Source organism: Saccostrea echinata, unplaced genomic scaffold (genome assembly GCF_033153115.1).
Source record: "Saccostrea echinata isolate AGI-Se365-2 ecotype Australia unplaced genomic scaffold, CSIRO_AGI_Sech_v1 ptg000047l, whole genome shotgun sequence".
Classification (NCBI taxonomy): Eukaryota; Metazoa; Mollusca; class Bivalvia; order Ostreida; family Ostreidae; genus Saccostrea; species Saccostrea echinata.
The window spans coordinates 12,928,476-12,938,483 of NW_026889796.1; the positions used below are offsets into that span (position 1 = coordinate 12,928,476).

General features: G+C 32.1%; 2 long non-coding RNA genes across 2 annotated transcripts; one reads left to right on the forward strand and one right to left on the reverse strand.

Moving 5' to 3' along the window:
- Positions 1 to 7,448: 7,448 nt before the first annotated feature.
- On the reverse strand, positions 7,449 to 8,284 carry LOC133203070 (uncharacterized). The gene is made up of 3 exons (XR_009723332.1): positions 8,128 to 8,284; positions 7,698 to 7,796; positions 7,449 to 7,546 (listed from the first exon to the last, which is right to left on the reverse strand). It is a non-coding gene; the product is annotated as an uncharacterized LOC133203070 (long non-coding RNA).
- A 359-nt stretch (positions 8,285 to 8,643) lies between these two features.
- On the forward strand, positions 8,644 to 9,673 carry LOC133202289 (uncharacterized). Its single transcript, XR_009723240.1, has 3 exons — positions 8,644 to 8,729; positions 9,324 to 9,420; positions 9,645 to 9,673. It is a non-coding gene; the product is annotated as an uncharacterized LOC133202289 (long non-coding RNA).
- The last annotated feature ends 335 nt before the right edge of the window (positions 9,674 to 10,008 follow it).

Below are 10,008 nucleotides of genomic sequence, written 5' to 3' on the forward strand. Positions count from 1 at the left end.
AGCCCTGGCCCAAAACGTACCAAGGACTTTCATATGGAAACTATAGAAAGCCCATGGGGGGGGGGGGGGGGGGGCTTGGAGAGAGATACAATGTAAAAATTCTGAAACCTTTTAGCGCATCTGTATGTCACCGCTGACCATATGCACATTTTTTGTTACCTCTTAAAATGCAGGAGGAGTTCCCGTGAACATGCTTAATTATTAAATTTTAAAACATTCTTGCACATCATAATCATGTAAAAAGAAAATCTGTCCCTTTTCAAAAACGAAGACAAGAAAGTATGACGGACGGGCCTGTAGATGAACAAGAATAATGTCAATCGATTTTGTGAGAAAGTGAGAGTTCAATGAACTTTGACCTGTTAACACCATTAAGTATACCCATCATCATCATTAAGAGTGAATATGGATCTGCAACGAGTCTTCATATAATTCTTTGACTGCGGAGTTGAAATATTGAGAAGGGTAAGGGTTCCACATTAATTCGCTCACATGTTAAAACACCTGCAAAAATTCAAGCCACTGGCACTAAAAAACCTCAAATATGCACAAATAATAATATTAACATATCAAAGAATCTGTTCTCTAGACTAAAAATGATTATATTTTTTTATTCAAATTTGATAGATGTAGACGAAGATATAATTATGATGAGTTGTATTGAACCCGTTAACCTTTATTAGCAAGAATTAATTAAATAGCGCTTAAATGTGTCATTAACAAAACAGATAAATGTCAGATTTCAGTTGTAGCTGTCTTCATCAATGCAGACTAATAAAATTTCTATAAATGAACTTGTCAAATTTTCACCCTTGGTTAGTTTTATTTATATCGACGCTGATTGAAAATGCACACCGCGAGACAAGATTTCTTTTCTTCAATACTTCCTCATAGACAAGTACAAAAGACCCCCTTTTCTTTTGTTTCCGTTTTTCCTCCATATGTACCAATTACAAATTTTAATACATATGTAATATATATATATATATATATATATATATATATATATATATATATATATATATATATATATATATATATATATATATAAGGTATTAGTCAGGGCACCTGTTTATCTTAGCCATATGTTATATTTTAGCATCAGTAAATTATATTCATATTTCCTCAACCAATGAAGCTTACGTAGAAATGAAACTCGGATCAGATGAAAAAGTTGAACAACCCTATACATGTATTTAAAATACTATATTAATTTATATTTAGGCAGAACCTATTCCTCTAGCATATTTTTACAATGTGTTCAATATCAAAAATACATAAATAGGGTTGGTATAGACGTTTATGAAAAATCATGTCATGTATCAGGTACATAGTGAAAATATGAATAAATATATAGTACAACAAATATGATTTTTAACAAAACGTTCATTCTACATTCTTTTTTGATACTTTATACAGAACACATCATTAATATTGCCCGAAGAATAATTTAATGTAGAATCTCTGGAACCGGCTGGAATATCTAATATATGGGTCCTGTGCACAAGCACATTATTACGGTACTGCAGGAACGTATATGAAAGTAAGTAAATATGTCCTTGTTAAGGGGGAGGGGGTGTCAACACCTCAGCCGAGGAACAAATACCACACATAAAATAAAGAAAACCACAAACGACAACGTAACAATTAATTTTGGCTGGACCTGTGGTTTTGTCAGATTTAACAACGAAGTACCTTAACCTCATAATGAACATTAGGAATACTAATTAAGCTACTTTGCAAGTCAAAAAGGGCTTCCTAATTCTTATCGGTGACCCCGGGCCGTCAGATTCAGATGCATGCCTGTAAATAAATGATTCAGTGTCAAGAAGTTTAAGGGTTATCGTAGGACATAGTAGTCTGGACAGGTTCGAATGCACCAAGCAGCAATTAAATTGATGCATGGAATCCATTTTATCAATAAATATTGAGTCGCAAGGGAAGAAATGGTAAGAATCAATATTGTGCTTAAATTAGAAATCAAAATAAATTAACTGTGAAAAGACAAAATAGACATGTGTAAAGATTTAACAAAATAGGTAAGAAAATGAAATGTTTGCTATGGATATCGAAAACATAAAAAATGATAAAAACTATAATTAATCAATTAATTTCATCAGAATATTCGACATTCTCTGAAAATATTTAGGCATAACCGTTGGGAGGGGGGGGGGGGGAATTCTACTTTCACAAATTGACTCCATCCAGCAAAATAAACTATAATGAGTATCTGTCACAACAAGTGGTACTACTGTCAGCGCCAGTGAACAGATTTCCAAGGAGAATAAAAGGAATTTTTCCAGTTTTGCTATGAGTTCCATACAGTTATTGACCACTGACTTTAATCTTAGTGTGTACCTAATTAATTTTCCTAATTAAGCTGATTTTTACAGTTAATTCTTCATTCCATTCTGTTCTTGGCGTATTTCGTAATCGATTTCTGAAATTTCAAGACTGCTATTTGTTAGATTTTCTGTATTCAGCCATGGTAAATTTTATTTTAAAACTAGGCAGTTCAATTAACCGAATATTGGAATTTGACCTAATAAGTAATACATGCATATGTACAGTCATGTAGATCCTATAATGTGTGTTTCAGTTATTACTCTTCAAAACATGCACTATATTTATTTTACGATTTGAACATATTTTATTGATTTTCAGACTAAATCAACCGGATGGGAAACCAGTTCTTACAACTTACTGGTTCCCCTCCTTAAATAAATTGTAATATGTCGAGCAAAATAATTCACTGAAATGTGAAATTTACAAGTGATATATAAGTACATGAAATTCTGTTTATATTAGTAAACTGTATGTCTGTCTGATGCATCAAAAAGCCCGAGAACGTGGCCAATCAATTTTTGGGAACATAAGTTGCTAGACATACTATTTACATGGATGTAATTATATGAGATTTAAGAGGATACAGTGAGGCTGTTTTTAATTGAAATTTAAATTTGCCATTAAATGTTATTAGTCCAACCCATCACCTTGTGACCTACTTACACTTTTGATTTTGTTCTGCAACTGTCATTGGCAAGATGGTAGTTTAAAGTAAAGCAATCGGCAATCCTTGGCTGACTCCGCTACGCTCCATACAAACTTTATATTTGTGTGCGAGGTACGAGCCACGCGAGGAACTCTGGGTATCCCGATGGAGTATGTTTAAGTATGTTTAGTCTGGATCATCACCTCCTTGTAAACACAAACATTGGGATGATCCAGATCTGTGTTATAAAACATTGTGCAATCCAGTCGGATACTTTTGTGTGGACAAACTGACAAACACAGGGTTCTGGATCAGAGTTCACCTGCAAGGACCTAAACAGTGTACATGTAGTTGGAGAAATGTGGTAAACTTGAAACCAAATTAAATAATTAAAAATTAAAGCTTTCTCAGACAGACAGATAGGACAGACATAAAAAAACCCCATTATGTTAGCCTGTCCTTTCTTTGGGGGCATAAAAATACCTATTTAAAGCAAGAGCACCATACCTTTCTTTGTACAATAACTTGTTATATTTTTTTAATTGAATGCAAATGATATTCTATTCTGATCCTCTTTTGCTGAAACTCCAAAGACTCCATAAATATATGTGGTTGAATGATTAAAAAAAAATTCTCGCATTGTTAAAAATTCATTTCCAATTTGAATTGGCATTTAAAGACGACTTGTCAATGAAAATAACAAAAAGTTGATAATTAGATAACTATAAATATTCCTTTTGCTATGCTTGCAAATGTCTGCAGTTCGATCTAGCTGTCCGCCACTAATAGTACTGAACATATTATCCCGTCTTTGTCAATGATTAGAGTGAATCCTTAAGGTGTGTCGTAATCTGATACAAGGTCAAGGTTACATGATACATGTAATAAAATTTTGAATCATGTCACAAATTGTGAACAAACAGTTGGAACTTTTGTTACCTTGGATAAGAATGACTATGCTAATGTCCAATGTTTAGGTTTTTTGCTATGATCTTTACTTATGGTGTCAAGGTTTAATGATAATAAATATTATACTTTCATGTAAATTAGTTGAATCTGATTCGTCGAGAAACATTTGTTAAAAAACACTGTTACCCGCTGAATGATGAAGCCACATAGCAACAGTCAACATTGCTTGACGACTGGTGATATTCCAAAAAATATTGCCTGCGCAGAATTTATGCGCACAAGACTCACTGTTATATGTATTTGTAGAAAACATTCAGCATAATATAATAAATATTGCATGCAGTTGAGTGTAACATTGAAAATTTTCACCTCTCAAAAACCATACATGCAATATTTATATAATATGTAGATCATATCATGAACAGTTCATTTTCAATCAATTGTTTTCCCTTGAATGCATTGAATTAAAATATATGTAAGCATAGCTGATATTGAATCAAGATCACTCGTCAAGGTCATGAGACAATACCATTTTTCACTTTTGTCACAAACGTGATCAGATTACAGTTTTCTATTAATTGCTGAAAAAAATACAAAATCTATAAGGCCAAAATAAAAAATACCTTTGTTTCCCCTAACGCGACCGACCCAATTAAATCCCGCCGACTGAAAAGTTTTTTTAAGAAGATTATTCAAATTTTTTTTTTTTTAAATGTTTATCAACTTTTATAAAATACAATTTCATCAAAACCCGTTCTTATCAGAAATTCAGAATGTATTTTCAAAGCTGCTGTCAGAAAAAAATAAATATTTACCTACCTACCTACCAAACTTCAGATTCTAGGGTCGGGTTAGGGGAAACAAAGATATTTTTAATGATGGCCTAGTGCATCTATATTACAGTTGTCAATGATCTTCGGTTAAAGTTTTCATGTCAAGAGTTTGGGGTCATGACCAACAATTAGTAGAGTTAGGGATGGTGAAGATATCTTGCCTTTTGATTATTTTTCGTAGCGATTTTAATTCCCATAAACTTGAATGAAATGTTTGCTGAACTATTTTTCCGCATTGGTGGCATGTCTTGTCACAAAATGCGGAACACATATTCAGTCTGCAATCCCTAATATGCTGATACATTTTGGAGTTATTTAAATTCCATTATTTTGATTGCTCAGACCTTCCATCTTTTCCTTCTAGTGTCTGTGTGTCCGTTTCCAAACTTCTGCGAATATCCGTTTTGTTGCTGTTGTTGCTTATTTTTACTTTTGGCGGTCTTTAGATTTTGACTTCTCCGGGTCAGCATGTCCAGTCATCAATTTTGGAAGGCAGTAAGTTGATAAAGTGCGCTATTTTTTTTTTCTTGTTAGCTTATATTCTAATTGTCTGACTTTCAATTAGGTTTATAATTAAATGTACTCTAGCTGTTCGTGTTTAAGATATCGCAAATTTAACAGTGTCTCGATTTCTTTGTCAGGTAAGGGACCGAATTTTTCTTTATCGTAACGTTCTCCCATTTTGAGTTTTTGTCGAGTTAGTGATACAAAATATTTTAAGTGATTTTTCATTTATTTATTTAATGTCAGCTCTCAGAATTGTTCGTAAATCGAAAGAGCGATTATGCAATATCTCCGGTCAAAGTTTGATTGATTTATACCGATATTTTTTCTTATATGATGATAGGTTTTTCAGGTGCAAACATCATAAAAGTGTGTCTAAATATACACATCTTGAATAATTCTTATCTATTTGTTCTTTTGCCCTTTATATATCTACATGTGCAACATCACTACCAGCACAATTTGTCGATTCCATTCATTAATCTCTCTCTCTCTCACTGCATGAAAATTTGGCTTTACAAAACAAGTAAAGATAATGTAAATTTAATATTTACAATGCCTTTAATTGGCTTTTCTGAAAAAAGTCAAAGTTGGAAAAGGTAACCTTTACATTAACTTTACATGCACTTAAATATGATGTAATGTCCCACTTTTTCTTGACTTTACAAAAAAGTAAAGTTAATATTTACAAACATTAAACACAATATTTGGGGTACATTAAATCTGATAATTACAAATATTAAATTTAATTAAATACCATCTTTAATAGCCACAAAAGTTAATAATAACTGTTTTTCATTCTTTTGAATAAAGCTTGTGCATATGATAAATAAGCTTTTCCTTCCTTAATATACTAAGTAACAACAGATTGAATTAAACTTTATTTATTACTATACCAAACATTTTTATACAAATATATAATCAAAAACATCAAATTTTGTGACAGTATCTGTTGTTCATAGTCTATCCTGCAAATCCCATACACATAAATAAGTATCCAGGACAGAGTACATTTCACCAAAATCCTTTTCAAACATGTCATTTTGTTTTATAAAGAACCAATTGTTCATCCTTGAATTTAAAGATTTGAATTGACATGAAACTGCACTCCGCTTTCTTGTTACTGGACATGTGTTTCTGTGGAAATCAACAACTGTCCAAATATATATTTTGTCACATCTTCCTTTTCAGAGTCCAAAACTTTTATTCTCATGCAGGCAGTCTTCTACTATTTTCCTTAAAAGAAAAATATATATATATATATTCAGTAACATGAATATGAATATTTTCATAGGCATCTGTGTTATAAATTCAAATAAACTGTGATATCAGTATTCACAGTATCATGACTAATTAAAATTGAAACAAGATGCAACCATATTAATAGATAAAAATTTCATACATGACCTTTAACCTCAAAAAGAAAATATTTTGAACCATTAATGTCAGCCTTTATTTTTACCAGAAAGACGATGTTAATCTTATTAAATAAGACAGGTACAAACAGATGAACATGTTGTTATTAACTTATTTTATGATATAAATGGACTGGGCCACTAGCCCTTATCTTACCCATAAGATTAAAATTTAATAACTGTAATTTCTTTGTTTATCCTTACCTAATTTTTCTTTTGAAAGGATTATTTACAAAATATACTAATGTAGGAGTAATATAAGATTTCTCGTGACCTTATGTAGCTAAGATACTTTTGCAGAATTGGAAAATGTTTGTCTTACTTGCAAGATAATTTGTGAAAAAGTACTGGCATCAGTATCTATGGATAATTACTGAACACATATAATAAACTCCATTTTCCTTCTAGTAATTAGGTAACAAAAGGACCAATAGTTGCTGCTTATCGAGCTATAATGTGATACTCAAGTTATGGTTTAGGATATATGTACCTTTCTCCCAGTAGCATGTTGCTGCTCATGAATTACTTCCTGATCTTGGAATTGTAAATTTGAGGGGTCCCTCATGTTGAAGATAACATGCTAAAATGGAATTCGTATTTTGATAAACATTTCATACATCTGGAGAAATGTAGTCAATGTTTTCATAAATACATTTGAGTTTGAAGCATACCAAAGAATGATTTTAAAAATACACAATGCAATCACAGTCAATAGCTATGAATTGCCGAACACCCTTATGTTTGTTTTCTTCACAATTAAAGAATACTTTAGGTGCAAGCAATACTTGCCATCTATAAAATTAAACTATTGAACCCTTCTCAAGTGTTTCTTCTTCATGAAAGATCTGTCAATAAGGCGTTAACTCTCTCACAGTAAGCTGAGTAGCTGGAGCCTGGAAAAAGTAATAACACATTTTTTGAAAACAGAAATGTATAATTATACTGACTCCCGAACAAGTCAAGCAATTGATAATGTAAATAATTTAAGTAACATTTTTATGATACAATTTATTGATTTTTTTTAAAACTAATACATACAAGTACCGTCAAAAAACATTGGTATCCCTTGGTCTGGTAAATCATACATTGTTCTCATCCATGACTTTTTTTCTTCAAGAACCTGCATAATTGATTTCACTGTACCTGTTTTTGAAAAATGGACATGGATTAGAATACAAAATAATATCTATAAAATATAAACGAACTTGCCCTCTATTAAGAACATTTCCCCTATCCTGGCTTCTATTTTTTTTCTAGCACTAATGTAAACTGCTAAACATTCTAAAACTGTGACCTAGAATTGTTTTTCTTGGTCTTGTTTAATCCATGATCCTTTACAGAAAAAAATGGAACAGTATTCCCAATTTATCAAGTAACTTATCTAAAATACGTATTTAGCGTAGTTTTTCCTGACTTTCATCAGTTTCAATGTTCCACAATGTATGCTGAAAACAGATGGAAAACGTAAACAAACCTGCAGTGCATGCCAGCCCGGGAGCTCGAGCAGTTTTCCAAGCAATAACCTCCTTAAATCTACCGGTAGATGAAAAGGTATCAAATCAACTGATCACTGGTTGCATATTTTCGTCAAAAATACCAGAAAATCCGATGAGACCCGCTCAACTTGATTTGAAATGATTGGCTATTCAACCGAATACACTGTGCCATATTTGGGTTACTATTAAAAGTAGATCGTTCGTTTTGTATTCGAGAAGACTTGGATGAAGAAGATTACACAATACTGAGGTGGAAAACATCTGTATAATATGATAATATATATTTCAGTATTTTAAAGTAAAGGTTGTCAAATGAATGGGACATATTACTGATATTACCTCTTATAAACAGAATAGACTGGTATTGCCTGTCTCTATCGTTCGAAAGAGACTGTATATCGCGCATATCAGACAGGCAAGCCAGTCTAATAAACAGAACTAATAAGCGTATGACTTATTCAGGGCATTTGCAATGTATGGGAACCAGTCTACAAGGCCACAAAATTCCGCCAAGAATAAACAAAGACTGAAAGAGATTGCGGGATGTTGTTTACGTGTGTCACTCGACACTGACTGCAAGGTAATGAAAATGTGCTTATTTGTTGTGTATAACTGTTTTCTGTCTTTCAAGATATTGAACAACAGTCGTTTAAAATTTCAGACGAAACATCTAGGGGAGGGAGGGAAGAGGGGTCACCTCTTAATTTGTTGCATCTCCTACCACTGTGTATCAGTGTCAGGATATAATAAATTAAAATGAAAAAATATCATCATAATAAAAATTTTGATATAGATTTAGGACAGCTAAATAAAGAGGCGACTATTTTTTGTTTGATGCGGGGGGGGGGGGTTAAAGATATTAACCTCCAAAATGTACAGAGATATAATCTCATCTCAACTGGAAAGGGGAATAATAATCTTTCCTTGTCTGATGCCATTATTGCCTTTTCCTCACTGAAATAAGAGTTTCTGAGTCAGTTTATTTTTTTTCCTTTTGTAGTGGCAATAAGGGGGGGGGGGGGGAGGGGGGTCAAACTTTGTTCATTATAGATAAACATGAATAATCTGTCCCTGATTATTAAGGAAATCAAATATTCTGTTCATCACTGGCTGGAAAATAATTAATCTGACTTAGCTGTCAAAAAATTACCTTTTCATAATTTATCTTTTGTAGAAACAAAGAGTGGAGAGCTAATGCATGGTGCTAAGTATGGAAAGGTCTCTTGTGGATTGGTTGTGCCAGAGACAAATGTACATTATTTCCATGTTGGGTAATGTCCTTAAGAATGGAAGTTTTTTTTCAAATATAAGGGACATGACTTTTTCATGTTTTTACTGTACAGAGATCAAAATATTTTTAAACATTGTTAGAGACTCACTACATTATTCCATCTTTAGAAAAGTATTTAAAATTATTTTCTCACATTTTTTAAAGAGACCAATATGGTGAAGAGATTTTTTTTTTATTTTAATCTTGAATTTGGATATTATACAGGTCAGAAGTCTCGGTACAATTTGGGTGAGTGGCAGTTGGGAAGATGGATGACCTTCAGATAGTTTGAGATGAAGAAGTTTTTTTTAAATGATTGTAAGTGATCAGCACAAAATCAACTCCATTATGAAGATAAATTACGAGCAAGCCAGGTGAGGAATTGACTTCAGTGTTTATCACATTGTGTAAATGAATCTTCATTATTAAGATCTTTTACATCTTATTTTTATATTTGAACTCGCTTTTTCTAATATTCTAAACTTCCAAAAATAAAATTAAAGGAGTTAAAGCATGCTACAAACATTTTATGTATCTTGGCAAGTTTTCAAGGATATTGCAGATGTGCTTTAATTTCAAAAGATAACTA